At 37.0% G+C, this 17,304-nt stretch overlaps 1 long non-coding RNA gene across 1 annotated transcript in view; it reads right to left on the minus strand.

Annotated features, from left to right (window-relative positions):
* Positions 1-1,191: 1,191 nt before the first annotated feature.
* The window catches only part of LOC103563457 (uncharacterized), an 82,971-nt gene continuing 66,858 nt past the window's right edge, over positions 1,192-17,304 (minus strand). Inside the window, exons 4-5 of the long non-coding RNA XR_011540353.1 lie at positions 8,428-8,521; positions 1,192-2,183 (exon numbers count right to left, since the gene is read on the minus strand). This is a non-coding gene — a long non-coding RNA (uncharacterized lncRNA). The remainder of the gene's footprint in view (positions 2,184-8,427; positions 8,522-17,304) is intronic.

Raw genomic sequence — 17,304 nt, forward strand, 5'->3', positions numbered from 1 at the left:
AGAGGGACAAAAACTCTGCTGGAAACATCTGCTTTAGCCTCTCCTGAAGCCTAGATTCCCTGCACGTATCTCGATGGTTCAATCTGGTCATGAAGCCCCATCCCACCATAAGTGAATAAGGACCCTGGGGAGTTTGTGTTTATTGTTGTTTTAAGCTACAAAGTTTTGGGGTAATTTTCTATGCAGTAATAGATAGTTAATTAGTCAAGGCATGAGTTGCTCATTTGGGTATCTTGTGAGAGAGAAAACTCCAGTAAAAACATGGAGAGAGACTTGGGGGCCTGCAACAAGGGGACTAGCAATTTCTCCCCTAATTGAACCTTTTGCTTAGAGATGTCAGTGCAAGAATGAGGGACTGCCTTGGAGTGTCACAACCTGCTGTTTGGCATGGCAGAGATACGCATGTTTTCCTGGGCCATAGCTGGCCCCAAAACACTGTTGGTCAGGTGAAAGGACCCCAGCAATAAAAACCTGGAGGACAGGCAGAGTGGGAATTGGTTGGAGTGGAAGAGGTAAATGAAAGCCCGATCTCATCTCAGTGTGGTAGAGGAAAGAATGAAGCTGACTATAGGCCCGCCTCCCCCACTGCCGACAATTTTGGTTCCTCGAGCCATAAGTCTAGCAAGAAATGAAGGATAGGGAAGTTTTGAATTAGATGTATGATTACAGCTTCAATTGGACTGGACCATTTTCATAACTGAAAGTGCGGAATCCAAATGGAAAAGCATGGAATTTGTCCATGATGTTGTCTAAGGACAGGAAAAGGAGATTCAACAGAGCATGACTGAAAGCACTGATTTAAAGAAAAAAAGTGTTTTTCATATATGCATCCCACTGAGTTGAGAACTCATATAGGCCGGTTACTGGCTGAGGACTCTAAAGTGTACATTTCTAGCTCCAGATCCATGTCTCAATGTCCTGGGCATCTCCACTGGGATGCCATGCCTGATGCTATACAAAGACCCTATGTATAGTCGTTGTGAATAGGGGCCCAGGAGCCAGACAGACTGGGTGCATTCCTGCCTCTACACTTAGCCAGCTCCATAACCTTTGGTAAGTTGTTTACCCTCTCTCTGCCTCAGTATCTTCATTTGTGAAGTGTGGATCATAATATATTCCTCATAGGGTAGTTGTAAGGACTAAATTATTTATATTGGCTGGCACTTGATAAAACATAGCAAGTGGTATAGCAAGGATTTGAACCCAGTTTTATTAGATTCTAGAGTCCATGCCGTCAGTCACTGAGTTACACTCATTTTTTTTAACTGATCGTATGTTGAAATGACAATATTTTGGACATATATAATAGTAAAATATATTATTAAAACTAATTTCAATTACTGTCATCGCTTTCTTTTTACTTTTTTTAAACGTGGCCACCAGAAGATTGAAAATTGCATATGGGCTCACATTCTATTTCTGCTGCACTGTGGTGCTCTGGGGCCCGTCATCGCCTGAAATTTCCTCACCTCCAAAATCTCAAATATCTCAGTCCCCAAACACAATTTCTTTCCTTGCATTTTGCCTAAAAAGGTCTCAATTAGCTCCTCAACTCAGGCACAAATACACATAGTCCGTCATTTAGCTTACTAAACTCCTATTGATCCTTTAGGGGCAAATCATTTGTCACTTCCTCAGAGAAGCCTTCCTTGACTTCTTTGATTGAGTTAGATGATCTGTTAGAGCATCCCTTAAATGTCGTATTCTCCATCCTTTCTGTCTTATTCCTTATTACAGTTGCAATTTTCTGTTTATTTCTGTGACTATTTGATTACTCTCTGGCTTCTCCACTAGAATATAAATTCCATAAGGGGGCGAACTGTGTCTGTTTTGACTCAACACCGATTCCCCAGTGTCTACCACAGCACCTAGCCCTTAGTAAGCACTCAAAAAGATAAATATTCAGTACATAAATGTTCTCACTCAATCTTTTTCTAACTCCCTGGCATCTAGACTCTACTGACACCCATACTCTACCTTTTGCCCCTGTTCATCAGTCCTCTTCTAACGATACTGACCCCCATCCGGATTAGGTTCCATGATTAGTCACTCCTAGGGTTTCTTGCAAGTATCAAACTCCTCATGCTTCTGTCCTCTTATTTCATCTTGCTGGTCCAACTCTAGAGGAACCCATTGCTCTTCTTTCTCTTTTCTTATACCTGGGTGGTCCTTTTATCCAAGCCCTGGTGGAGAAAATAAAACCAGCCGTGTTGGTACCACTCTAAAGTCGTAAACTCTAAACCTGACTGTTTGTTAGACTCTAAGGATCTTCATACTTCCTGGTGATTCTACTTTATTTTGGTGCAGAACTTCCGTCCCACTGTTGTTTGTTTTAATTTTTTTCTTGTGAAATAGTCATACAAAACAGTGAGAATAACATATGCATGCAGTTTACTAGCAATAAGCACTCACATATTCAGAATTCTGCTTAAGAAATAGAACATTACCGGTCCCTTTAAGGATGACCGAATACTTTTTTTCTCTAAACTGGGACACTTTTGAGAGTGAAAGGGTGTGCTAAATGGACAGGATACAATGACAAGAAGTGTAAGCCAGGACTTCCCCAGGCAAATCAGGACACATGGCCACCCTTTTTAAGGCCCTCTGTGTGTCTCACTCAGACTGTATACTCTTCTACCCTGAATTTTGTGTTTCTTTTTTTTTGTTTCTTTATAGTATGTATGTATTCCTAAATAATATGTTGTTTCATTTTGCCTGTTTTTAACCATAATATAAATCATATATATGATCACATTATATAAATCATATACAATCATATACCAGGCATAATATAAATCATTGAATCATACCACATATATTATTCTGAGATGTTTCTTTCGTGCAACAATGTTTTTGAGATTTATCCATTTACCCACGATATGAATACCTGTAGTTCATTCACAAATTTTTCTGCTTTATTCCTTTGATGAATACACCACAATTTAACAATTCTACTGTTGACTGACATAAGGCAATTTTTAGTTGGGGGCTATCACAAACAATGTTGCTAAGAATATTCTTATATTGTCTCCTGACGCTCATGTTCAGAATTTTTGGGTTATGATCTAGGTGTGGAATTACTGGGCTTTAGGTTATGCAGATGTTCAACTTTATTGTAACGTAAAACTATTTTACAAAGTGGTTGTACCGGTTTTCCGCAGCGTGGTATGAAAGTTCTCATTATTCCACATCCTCACCGACGCTTGGTATCATCAGATTAAAAAAATTTTGCAAATCCAGTGCCTAAGAAAGGCTATCTCATTGCGTTTTTAATTCACCTTTCTTTATTTCTAATGAGGTTGAACATTTTTTCGTATGTTCATGGTTTCTATTCTATGAAAGCCTTTCGCCCATTTTCCTGTGTATTTACTTTCTTTTTATGTGTAGAAATTCTTTATATATTCCAGATATTCGTCCTTTCAGTTCTATGATTTGCAGATGTTTTCTTTCTGTTTATGGATTCTTTCACTTACTTTATAGTGTCTTGCCATAAATAGATGTTCTTAATTTTAATGTGGTTCAATTTGTTAGTCTTTTCCTTTGTCAAGCGTTTTTTTATGCATGGTTTAAGGAACACTTGCCTACTTTAAAGACAAAATATTTTCATATTTTGTCTTCCAAAAGTTTTATAATTTTGTCTCTCACGTTTAAACCTTTAATTTACTTAGAACTTTTTTTTATCTCAGCACCATTTACTCAGGAGCCATCCTTTCCCCACAGATGTGTAGTATTGTTCCATCATATGTCATGTTTCTATATATGCAAGGGACTTTTTCTGGGCTTTCATTTCTGTTCCATTGATGCATTTTTTAAAAATCTCATAGCTAATAATACATTTTTTAAAAGAGTATTTGACTGAGGTTGGCTCTTGGTTCTTCAATAATAATTTTATAATCAGTTTGTCAAGTCATAAATTAATCTTAGGAAATTTTAGAGATATTGATCCTTCTTATCCAAAAACATGGTATGTCTCTACTTATTTAGGCTTTCTTTAATGTATCTCATACGTTTTTATAATTTTCTCCAAAAGGAGTTTGTATACCTTTTGTTAGATTTATTCCTAAGCACTTGAAATTTCTTATAAAATATGTCTTTTTTGGGTGTATTTCTCCCAACTTTTACTATGAAAGACTTTCAAATACACAGGAAAGTTGAAATAATGCAATGAATATCTACGTGCCCTTCATGTAGAATCAATCACTGTTAATTTTGTCGCATTTGTTTTAACGTCTGTGTGTAATTTCTTTTTGTTGTGCCATTTTCACCAACTTTGCACGTGGCACATCATCATCGAAAACTAGGAAATCTCACGTTAGGGTCCCATCAAGACATTCTAAGCTAATTTTGTATTTTCTGACCAGGTGTTCACCATTGCCCATTTCTTACCCTCTGCTCTGTCTTGACCACACTTTAGTCAGGCTTTTTCCTACAGGCCCCTGAACTCTGCCTGCCCCCAAGCCTGAGCAAGCACACCAGGAGAGTGGCATGTGCTGCCCCTCCTCCCCAGCCCTTATCAGTTTCTCCTGGGAATCAACCTTTCCTGTCAGACCCCTCTGGTCTTTCCTCCTTCTTCTCTAGCTTCCCCTTAAGATTCTGCTTATCTCTGCTTCCTTTCCTTTATCCTATCAAAGGAAAACATTTCCTGTTTGATTTTCAAATACTTGCAGATATCTGAGATCACAGCGTTCTCCCTATTGCAATAGTCTTTCCTTCTGATTAAGTCTCCCCCTATGTAAGTCCGGATTTATTTTTATTTGACATTTCCATGCCCCATACTTCCATGGAATCAGCCAATTTTCCAATTAAAAGGAAATTATTCCATTTAATGTATACTTTCTTGTTGTCTGTGTGTGTGTGTGTGTGTGTGTGTATGCTTCTTCATCTAACCATTTTAAAGTCAGTTGCAGATATTGTGACACGTCACCTCTAAATGTCTCAGCAAGCATCTCTTAGGAATAAGGAGAGTCCACCTCATAACTGCAATCTGTTATCCCACCCAAGAAAATTAACTATAATTCTATACCATCTAATATCTAGTCGATATTCAGTTTTCCCCAAGTGTTCCCAAAGCCTTTTTTTGCTGTTTTTCCTTTTTTTCTCTCCTAACTAGAATCCAATCAAGGTTCATAAACTATATTTGGTTCTCCGGTCTTTTAAGTCACTTTTATCTAGAACATTCACCCCATCATTTTGTTTGTTCTTTGTGACATTGACTTTTGAAGACTATACATAATTATTTTATTTATATAATAGGGTAAAGCAAATAAGAAAATGCATTAATAGTAAAGTTTAAGGGAACTAAGATACAAAAATAAAATGAGAAAACAGTAATGTTAAATTTGAACTGGCAATATTAATATCTACTCACGGTTTAAAACTATATCATTTCCTAATTTTGTTCACTAAAGTGGTCTAGCAGCCATGACACTCCAGTGTCATCGAGCATAACTGGTGCCTAGATCGTAGTTTCTAAACACCATTCCCCACTAAAAGGAGTCATTGCCTTTTAACTGGAAAAATGAGTGATTGCAGCTCTGAGGTGGTAAAATACAATGCAAGCATAGAATATCTTGTTATGACCCTGCAATTATATTTCCTAGTTTTAAATCACGGCTCTACTACTTGCAAATTTTGTGAAAAATGAGCAAAAAACATTAACTTTTCCATGTTTGAATGTCTTTATCTGTAAAGTAGGAGACAATAATAATACCTAGTTTCTAGAGTTTCTGCAGAGAATTAAATGACAATACTTGTAAAGTTCTTAGAATGGTAACTGGAACATAAGTGTTCGGAGGTATTAGGTATGATCGCCATTTTTATTAACACGATTTAGACTTCCTATTGTTCTTAGCATAAAAACCCCAAACCTTTAACAAGGCTGGCAAAACCCTGCCTGATCTTCCCGTTTCTACCTTGCTGTGTTCACGATAAGACCATTCTTCCCTTCCCTTTCAAAAGTTGGACCACGTTTACGAATGTGCCACATTCTCATCCACCTAGAGCCTTAGCACATAAACTTCTCTCTCCTTGAAACGTTCTTCCTTGTCTTTTTGACTGGCCCTTCAGAGCTCAGCTCAGACACAAGTTCCCCAGGGAATCTTCTCAGACCAGCCCGCTCTTTACATAAACCACACACCCTGTACTTCTTAGCAGCACTTTATTAGTTATGATCCATTAGGTTATGTTACACGGCAAACAATCCCAAAATCTCAGTGGCTTAAAACTGCAAGGGTTTTCACATTCTAATGACATGTCCCTCAAGGTGAGACTTTGTTCATCTTAGACACTCAATCATTCAGTCACCCAGGCTGATGGAGCACTCACTATCTTGAACGTTCAGTTGCCATGTTAGGGAGGAAAGCTCTTTAATTTCTCGCATTGGGCAACTAAAAGCTTATCCTGGATATGATGCATGTCACTTTTCTAAAAGATTGAGGTAAAATTCACATAAATAAAGTTAACCATTTTAAAGTGAACAATTCAATGGCATTTAGTATAATCACAATATTATCCCACCACAGGCCCTATCTAGTTCCAAAACATTTTCGTCACCTCAAAACAAAACCCTGTACCCATTAAGCAGTTGCTCTGCACTCCCTTCACCTCCCAGTCTTTGGTAACCCCCAATCTGCTTCCTGTGTCTATGGATTTACCTCTTCTGGATATTTCATAGAAATGGAATCATGCAATACATGACATTTTGTGTGTGGCTTCTTTCACTTAGCATAATGTTTTCAAGGTTCAATCATATTGTAGCATGTAATAGTAGTACTTCATTCCTTTTTATGGCTGAGTAATATTCCATTGTATGTACATACCACAATTTTTTTCTTATTTATTCATCTTATTATTCATCTTATTATTCATCATAGTGCTTCCATGAACATGAGTTTGCAAGTATTTATTTGAGTCTCTGTCTTCAATTCTGTTGGGTATATATGTGGAAATGAATTTCAGGGTCATATGGTAATTCTATGTTCAATTATTTGAAGAACTGTCAAACTGTTTTCCACAGTGGCTAAACTGTTTTACATTCCCACAAACAATGTATGAGAGAGGCAATTTCCCTACATCCTCACCAACACTTATTTTCTTATATTTTAAATTATAGCCATCCTAGTAGGTATGATGTGGCATCTCTCTGTGGTTTTGATTTGCATTTCCCTAATGACTAATGACGTTGAGCATCTTTCCCTGTGCTTGCTCGCCATTTGTATATTTTCTCAAGAGAAATGTCTGTTCAACTCCTTTGCTATTTTTAAATTGGGTTGTCTTTTTGTGCCTGAGCTATAAGAGTTCTTTATATATTTTGGGAATAAGGCCTTTGCCAGATATAGGATTTGCAAATATTTTCTCTAACTCTATAGGTTGTTTTTTCACTGTCTTGATAATGTCTTTTGATGGACAAAAGTTTTTAATTTTGATGAAGTCCAATTTATTTATTTTTTCTTTTGTTGCTTGTACGTTTTATATCATATCTAAGAATCCACTGCCAAATTTGAGGTCATGAAGCTTTACCCCTGTTTTCTTCTAAATTTTATGGTTTTAGCTCATATTTAGGTTACTAATTCATTTTAAGTTAATTTTGGAATATGGTATGAGGTAGGGGTCCAACTTCATTCTTTTGTAAATGGGTATCCAGTCATCCCAGCACCATTTGTTGAAGAGACTATTTTCCCATTGAATGGCCTTGGCACCCTTGTTGAACATCAATTGGCTATAAATGCATGGTTTGTTTCTGGATTCTCAATTCTATTCCATTGGTCTATATGTCTATCTTTATGCCAGTATCATACTGTTTTGATTACTATGGTTTTGTAGTAAGTTTTGAAATTGGGAAGCATGAGTCCTCAGCTTTGTTCTTTCTGGATACTGTAGTAAGTCTTCAGGGCCTCTTGCAATTCTGTACGAATTTTAGGATTGGCTTTTCCGTATCTGCAAAAAAGGGACATGTGTCCCTTTTTTTCATAACTCATTGGCCAGAGTTATTAACTTGGTCCAACCCAACCCCAATTCAACCCTATGTGTCAGGAAGAAGAGGAGAATCATATATTACTGAGCAGCACTAATACTTAACATGAGCGTTATTACAACTGTAAATTAACACTTAGTTTTATCATTCATTGTTTAACACCCATCACTCTTACTATAATATTTCCTAAAGGAGAGTAATTATATCTGGCTTCTTTACTACTTTATCTCCAGTATCTTGAACATAGTAGGTACTCAATCAACATTTATTGAATACATTATTCTTTCATTTAAGACATGGCATTGCCTCAAGTCCATGTGAAGATAATTTAGTCTCTGAGAATTGTTTCCTCATAGTCATTTTTCTAGGGATAATTCACAAACAAAACAGAAAATTTCTAGTCAACATTTATATACAAGCATTAACTAACATTTTTGTATAGTAGACGTACCTACCAGACATATATATCAGAGCTGGCATGGAAATCAGTCTCTTGGAGTTGGGATGATATGAAGATGATAGGGGATGTTTCCCCATAAAAAAGTTCATCTGTAGTGAGAGAGAACATCACCAAATTACAGAGGAAAGCAAGTTAGAGAAATGGAAGGAAAAAGAAATAGAACGGATGTTTGCAAGAGCAATTGCAAACTGTAATACTGGTTGAGTTCTTAGATTATGAAGTATCTGAAGCTAGATCTACTCATGGAATTTCCAGTTAATAAACCAATACATGTGCCCTCTTAATTAAACTAGCTTGACTTGTATTTCTGTCATTTTCCTGAAAGAATCCCAATAAATATAGATTCATACCACGTGTGGGAAGTTCTTTGAAATGGGCTTGAATGTATTTTAGCAACATACAAGTTAAATAAGACATTGGCATCCTGAAAAAGGTTTGTAATACTGAGCAAAACATAAGGGTTTATGTTTGTCCACAAATGTGGCTAATTACCAATGGGAACAAGGGAGATAATCTTGTAGAAGAATAAGTGTTTTACTGAGCCAGTCTTTTGGAACAAACATCCTCTTATCATACTTTCCAGATGTTCAAGGAGAAAAATTTAAATTATCTCTGGCATGCAGAAAACTTGGACAGCTTCAGAAGTTGGCCTTATCTCTTTATAAATGTTAGTGAAAATGCCTACAATATTGTTTTAAATCTCACAGTGGTTTTTACAACAATTTACAGAGCACATAGTATACTCCACAGAGGTTAATCCATGTTAAATTAAGTATTTTAAAATGTTAAAATTCATTTTTAAATATTGAAAATTAATTTTGGGTCCTACTTAAGACCTATCTTTTCATTCCCTGGATCACTGGTTAAGGATTACCCTTTATAATCCAAATTATGTAAAGCATTTAACTTTCTTTTAACAAGTACATTTCTGACTAGCAGGATCTGACCCTTTCTCAGGTGAAAATTATTGAAACACGGTATATTTCTGTCAGAAGAAAATATGATTCTGATATGAAAGCCCCTTTTTTTCTGAAATCGTCTTTTGACAATGGCTTACAGTTTTCAGTGTATAGGTCTTTCATTTCCTTGGTTAAATTTATTCCTAGATATTTCATACTTTTTTGTTGTGATAATAAATGAGATTATTTTCTTAATTTCTCTTTCTGCTAGTTTGCTGTTAGTTTATTTTCTATAACAGATTTTTGTGTATTGATTTTATACCCTGCAATTCTACTGTATTTGTTTATTATTTCTAACAGTTTTTTGGTAGTCTTTAGGGTTTTCCAGATGTAAAATCATGTTATTCACAAATAGTGACAGTTTTATTTTTTTCCTTTCCAATTTGGATGCCTTTTATTTCTTTTTCTTGCGTAATTGCTCTGGCTAGCACTTCCAGTAATATGTTGAATTAGAGTAGTGAGAGTGGGCATCCTTGTTCCTGTCCCTGTTCCTGTTCTCAGAGGGATGGCTTACAGTTTTTTACCATTGAGTATGATGTTAGCTGTGGGTTTATCAAATAAGGCCTTTATTATGTTGAGGTACGTTCCTTCTATACTCATTTTATTGAGAGTTTTTATCATAAATGGATGTTGAATCTTGTCAAATGCTTTTTTTTGCATCTATCGAGATGATTGTATGATTTTTATCCCTTATTTTGTTAATGTGGTGTATCACCTTGATTGATTTACAGTTGTTGAATCATCCTTGCATCCTTGGAATAAATCCCACTTGATCATGGTGTATGATTCTTTTAACGTATTATATTTGATTTCCTAATATTTTGTTGAGGATTTTTGCATCTGTGTTCATCAGAAACACTGGACTGTAATTTTCTTTTTTTGTGTTGTCCTTGTCTGGTTTTGGTATCAGGGTAATGTTGGCCTCATAAAATGTGTTAGGATGCATTCCCTCCTCTTCAATTTTTTGGAAGGGTTTGAGAAGGGTAGGATTAAATCTCTTTGAATGTTTGGTAGAATTTACCAGGGAAGCCATCTGGTCCTGGACTTTGGTTTTGGGGGGAGATTTTTGATTACTGTTCCAATCTCCTTATTAGTGATCTGTCTATTCAGATTATCTATTTTTTCATGGTTCCGTCTTGGAAGGTTGTATGATTCTAAAAATTATTCATTTCTTCTAGATTTTCTAATTTGTTGGCAGATAGCTGTTTGCAGTAGTCTTTTGTAATCCTTTGTATTTCTGTGGTATTCATTGTAACTTCTCTTTTGTTACTGAGTTTATTTATTTGAGCCTTCTCTCTTATTTTCTTAGTGAGTCTAGCTAAAAGTTTGTCAATTTTATCTTTTCAAAGAACCAGCTCTTAGTTTCATTGATCTTTTCTATTGTCTTTTTAGTCTCTAATACATTTATTTCTGCCCTGATTTTTATTATTTCCTTCCCTCTGCTGACTTTGAGCTCCATTTGTTCTTTTTCTGGTTCTTTTATGTGTGATGTCAGATTGTTTATTTGAGATTTTTCTTATTTCTTGAAGTAGCCCTGTATTGCTATAAACTTCCATCTTAGTACTGTTTTTGCTGCATCCCATAGATTTTGGTATGTTGAATTTTCATTTTCATTTGTCTTCAGGTATTATTTTATTCCTCTTTTGATTTGTTCCTTGACCCAATAGTTGTTAGTAGCATGTTGTTTAGTCTCCACACATTTGTGACTTTTCCAGCTTTTTTACTGTAGTTGATTTCTCCTCTTCACCCTCCTCCTCCTCATGTAAGTTTTGTTTCTCTTGCTAGCACCTCCCCCATGTTTTCTTGCTCTCTTCCACCAGCTGTTGACATCAGATTTAAGATACCCCAATGGTGTATCTAGAGGTCTTCTGAGCACCCAGAAGGAAAGGATTCTATCTTCTCCTGGATATTGCATCGTAGGATATGAAGAGGAGGAGATTAAAATAGTCCACACTGTTAAACCTATGCATATTACCTACAATGCAGATTATGAAAACTCTTGGCTACTCAGCCCTTAGTAGATACCTGGCACATGGCTGATTTCTAACCATCTGAGAATCATGAATCTCTGCCTCCCTTCCCTTAACTCTCTACACTGCTTGTCCCTTAGTTCTTATTACTACCACTGTCATCCCGGAGCAAGCCCCCTGTCTCTACAAACCTCCTAACTCTTCAGATCTCCGGTGAGTCTTTCTCAAATTAACTCATGGAGGTCCTGCCTTTCAAGCTCCCCAGGAGACCCACAATCATTTTCCAAGGGCTGCGTGTGTGCAGGACTCTTTTAGGGTTGCTTGGATGGGACAGACCACATTACATGATCATGTGGCCTTCAGTCTTCACCCCCTCCTCAACTGCCAACACCCACAGCTGCAAATTCATGTTCCAATTGAAATAAACATTAAGAGCAGCCTTGGAAATGAAAAATGCTGGTTGCAGGAAAGGTTTTGTCCGAGGGTATGTGTTCATGCTTCAGTGATTTTTAGTGGCAGCTGGCTTCATCTCATTGTTTCCTTCTCCCAGCACCAGAATGACACTCTAGTCACTACCTCTCTGGATGTTTAAAAAGGCCTATTTTCTTTTTCTTCGATAAGTGTTTACCGTTTGCATTCATGGAATAGTGCACACCCTGTGGGCAAAGACCATACTTTACATTTTTACTTCTTATGTCACCTTATAAGAACACAGCACACTATCATTCTCCCACATTTCCACCTTCAATTACATGAATCCTATTATTCTTAAACCAAAAGAGTCACTCTGTCACTTTAGGAGGGGACAGACACCTCAGTTTATTCAAATGATACTCCGATATTTACCCTTTTCTGACTCTTCTTTTTTCTAATCTCTTCTTGTTAAGTCAAAAACTGTGAAAGGTATGAGATTTTAAGCTGCTTGCAAGCTAACGAGTTACCCTTCCACAGGTTTTCATATACACACTGGCAGAAAACTGGAGACCTCTGTGTCAGAGACAAAGATGGTGTACTCACAGCAAAGGGAGCAGCCAAGGCAACATCATAGCTCTGGTTCCGAGTCCCAATCCTTGCAGGGTGACATGGGGGCCCAGATGATACCTACACACACTTTCAGAGTGCAATATAGGAGATGAAGTCCGAGTTTAGGAGACTCTGATCTTATATACTCTGCTGGTAAGTCTGCCCATCCTCCCTTCTAGAGAGAGACGTTATTTTGTTATCCTGGAATGTAAGTCAATGTTTCTGGGGAAAGATATCTGTAAATCTCTTGGAGGGAGTCACCATTTTGATCTTTACTTACCCAGGAATGCAAACACATTTGTTCCAGGGGGAGTCCTTGTCTCTATCTTTCCAGGGCCACCTGCTTGCACAAGGACAGATAGTCCAGGAGCACATGGGCTGAACACGTGGGAGAGAGCACTGCAGATTCATGGAAAATTACCTTTTTATAGTCCTTAAATTGTCTTGCCCTAAAGTTCTGTCTTTGAACATTCCACTGCACTTCCCTTTAAAAAATCTCATCCTTTCCAACGATTTTGATTGTGAAGGCTCCCCAGTCAAGTGCTGCTAATTTCCTCAATATCAAACCACTATGGGCAGCAAACTTAAAGTGTTCATCAGAATATTTTAGCAGAAAGCACAATGATAGATGGTGTTTCAGATGATAATCTCTAGCTAAATGAGGAGGTAGGAAAGTTCCAAATTTCTCACGATTTATTGTAAAGATGGCCTATTATATTGGATATTAAGAATTTGTATTAAATGTTAGCATTTGTGTAAAAACAGGAATAAAGAAAGATTATATATGTAATTTCGTGTGTATGGATATCAATGTAAGCATAACAAAAACACCAATAACAGTTATCTATGGAAAGGCTATTGAGCAATTGATGGGTTGGTACAATAGTTTGGATTATCATGCAGTTAGTATTCACTCCCTTCTTCTACTGTGGATAGATTATATTTCTTGGGCTTGGCCACATGACTTGCGTTGGCCAATGGAATACTACCAGATGGACCTTAGCAGAGTCCTTAAATATGTTTGGCTTGGCTCTTGTAGTGCTACCATTTGTCTTAAGAAGACAGCCCAAAATGATTCAGGATATAGATAAGGGTAATCTTCATAATGTTAAATGGTTTCTTTGTGTCCATATCTTTCCATTTCCTTGTCTTGGACTCAAGATAACTGTAGTGATGAAACAAGAATGAAAAGGATATTCTTAAAGTATCCTGGCAATGTCTTCAAAATTCTGAGGATATTTCTTTTCCAGCATAAAATTCTGTACCCAACTGAATGATCAATCCAGTGTGAAGGTAGAACAAAGTCATTGTCGCTAATTGCCCCAGTTAGTGCTAGAGGATGAGTTTAAGACTATTTTTTTGCATTTAAAATGACGTTCATCACTTCACACTTGCTAGGATGGCTATAATTAAAAGAAAAATGGAAAATAACAACTGTTGGTGAAAATGCAGAGAAATTGCTCAGAGTCGCGGATGGGCATGTAAAATAGTACAGCCAATACAAAAAACAGTTTGGCAGTTCCTCAAAAAGCTAAATATAGAATTACCATATGACTCAGTAATTCCGCTAATAAGCATATGCCCAAAGGAACTGAAAGCAGGGACTTAGCTAGATACTTGTAAGCAAGTATTCATTGCAGCATTATTGACAGTAACCAAACGATGAAAACAACCCAAATGTCCATCAACAGATAAACGGATAAACAAAATATGGTATATACACATACAATGGAATATTATCAAACCATAAAAAAGAATGAAGTTCTGATACATGCTACAATATGGATGAAACTTGAAAACATTATGCTAAGTGAAATAAGCCAGACACAAAGAGATAAATTTTATATGATTCCACTTACATGAAATATCTAGATGGGCAAATTCCCAGAGAAAAAAGTAGATTAGAAGTTACCAGAAGCTAGAGGGAGAGGGATGGGGAGTTATTGCTTAATGGTTACAGAGTTTCTGTTTGAGGTGATGAAATAGTTACGGAAATAGATAGTGGTAATAGTGGTGCAACATTGTGAATGTAATTAACGCCTCTGAATTGCATACTTAAAAATGGTTAAAATGGCGGCAGGCCTGGTGGCATAGTGATTAAGTTTGTGCACTCCACTTTGGCAGCCCGGGGTTCACGGGTTTGGATACCAGGCGTGGACCTACACACTGCTCATCAAGCCATGCTACGGCAGGAGTCCCACATACAAAATAGAGGAAGATTGGCACAGATGTTAGCTCAGGGACAAACTTCCTCACACACGCCAAAAAAGGTTAAAATGGCAAATTTTATGTTATAAATATTTTAACTATCATTTTTAAAAATGAATAATGTAATATTCCAAAAACCATTGAACTGTATAATTTAAATAGGTGAATTGTACAGTATATGAATTATATCTCAACAAAGCTGCTTAAAAAACAAAGGACATTCACAAACCAATATGACCGCAATAAAATAATTTTTTTACAAAAGAACATTCACAATTTCAACCTTGCTGACAAAGAGACAACTCTGCATGTGCTAGTAAGAACAGTTAGGATACAGGATAAGATCAACATAGAATTATTTAGTAAGTACATGTAAGCTAGCCCATTTTGAAATCCAAAAACCAATCAAGAAAAAACAAAAGCAGAAATTGAAGATAGAGGATATTCCTCAGGTCAACCGTCAAGTCTTGCAAAAGACTGCTCGAAAAAAACCTGTTAATCAGGCAAAACTTTACTTATTTATTATTATTTTTTTTAAGGAAGATTGGCCCTGAGCTAACATCCGTGCCCATCTCCCTCTATTTTCTATGTGGGACACCTGCCACAGCATGGCTTGATAAGCAGTGGGTAGGTCTGCACCCGGGATCCAAACTGGCAAACCCTGGGCTGCCGAAGTGGAGTGCGCAAACTTGACTGCCGTGCCACCAGGCCGGCCCCCAAAGCTTTATTTATTAGCTAAAGAATTAGGTAAGGAAGAATACCGCTTTGATAGAGTCTCAGTAATGTTTCAGAAGAGTGAAGTCAAAGGAAGATATTTACAGGGTTGTGGAGTCTTGAGTTCAAGTGTTTCAGATGGGTCTTTAAAGAAGGGAAATTGGCTGGGATCGGACATCATAGTTTAGGTTTGGTGGACACAGTGAGGTGAGGGCCTTGAAACGAGTCATGGTATGTAAATTATTACTTGATAAAATTTTTCCCAGGTGGGCCATCTGTTGTCCTAAGAGAAGAGCTGTTTGCCTAGGTGAACAAATTGCCTACCTAGATAAAATTAGCTTTGCAAAAATTTCCCAGATGAATGGTGAAGTTATTTACTGATTATCATCATATCTTTCCGGGGAAGAATTTCCTGAGACAAATATTTCAGCTCTCTGTCCCAATAGTTAAGCTATGTTGATGCAGGTGGTCTCAATTATCACTCAAGAAGAGAGGACAATCCTAACAGAGAGAGGCCTCAGCACTCAAGTTACCCTGTTATTTTCTTAGTCTAAATCAGTGATTGGCAAACTATGACCTGTGAACCAAATCTGACCCCCTGCCTGTTTTTGTACAGCCCACAAGTTAACAGTGGTTTTTAAATTTTTAAATAGCTGGAAAAAAACTCAAAGGAGACTAATACTCTGTGACACATGAAAACTATAAGAAAATCAAATTTTGATGTCCATAAATAAAGATTTATTGGGATATGGCCACACTCATTCATTTACATATTGTCTATGGCTGCAATCATGCTACAAGGATGGAGCTGAGTAGTTGCAACAGAGACTGTAATGGGCTGCCAAGCCTAAAATATTTACTGTCTGGCTCTTCATAGAAAAAGCTTGCTGACCCCTTCTCCAGATGGGAGAACAGGAAGCATATTACCGAAGAGTGGACAAGCTATTTGAGAACAAAAGGAGGAGAGAACCAGGGTGAAAAGTAGGAAGAAAAAGAGTGAAAGAAATTCTTCTATGTCTGGTTGGGTAACTAAATCAAAGGCAAGTGGACCAAAGATATTCTACTCATATATGAGCACAAAGCTGAAAGTAGACACCTTATAGAAAAAAGTTTTTTCGAATACAAGGGTTAACACAGCAAATTAAAACCAAGTCTTGAATGTCTTTAAATTCAAAACACAAGGCACCTACTTTTCAGTCATTGTCTGCATTGTCAGGCAAAAACATACAAATGGGAACATTTGTTTTAACTGGGGAAGGAGGAGAATCAATGGGAATATTCTCCAATTTACTATTTATTGCACATATGCACATACTTGCACAAACTCACATTCACCAAAAAACATACTCCCTCCCCAAATTAAAACAACAACAACAACAAAATAATCCCTCAAGCCACATGTGCACTTTGTATTTAAGCAAATAAACAAAGCTCCTGGGAGTGAGTGCAAAATGTAAAGTTAATTGAAGGAAAACTGATGACTAAACAGCATTATTAGTATACAAAATATTCCTGCTACATAAGTATTAATAGATGATGTTCTCTGCTTCTCTTCAACTTTGGAACCACGGAGCTGATTTGTTAGATCTACTCCATCTGAGCTCCAAGAACCAGAGGAGACTTTACTGTCATTCTTGGATGTCACACATCAAAAATTCCAAGGGCATCTAGACTTTTAGACAGAACATACAAACAGACAACAGCTAGACTACACATAAAAATAGAATTCCGATCCACAATCTATAGCAACCAGCCCAGGAAATTAACCCATCACCTACAATATAGCTCAGGAAGTCAACCTACTATCTACAAATCAGACTTGTAGGAAGTCAGACCACTATCTCTAGAAAACAGTCCAGGAAGTGAAACAATAACTCCTGTAATAATCAGCCCAAAATGTCTAGGACTTGATCAATATCTGATAGCTTTCCTAGGTTTTCCAACTTAGGACCAAGTAGAGGAAGCCAAATATGCACCCCTAACCAATCACGTAGCATG

The sequence above is a fragment of the Equus przewalskii genome, chromosome 5 (assembly GCF_037783145.1).
Source record: "Equus przewalskii isolate Varuska chromosome 5, EquPr2, whole genome shotgun sequence".
In the NCBI taxonomy this organism is placed as follows: Eukaryota; Metazoa; Chordata; class Mammalia; order Perissodactyla; family Equidae; genus Equus; species Equus przewalskii.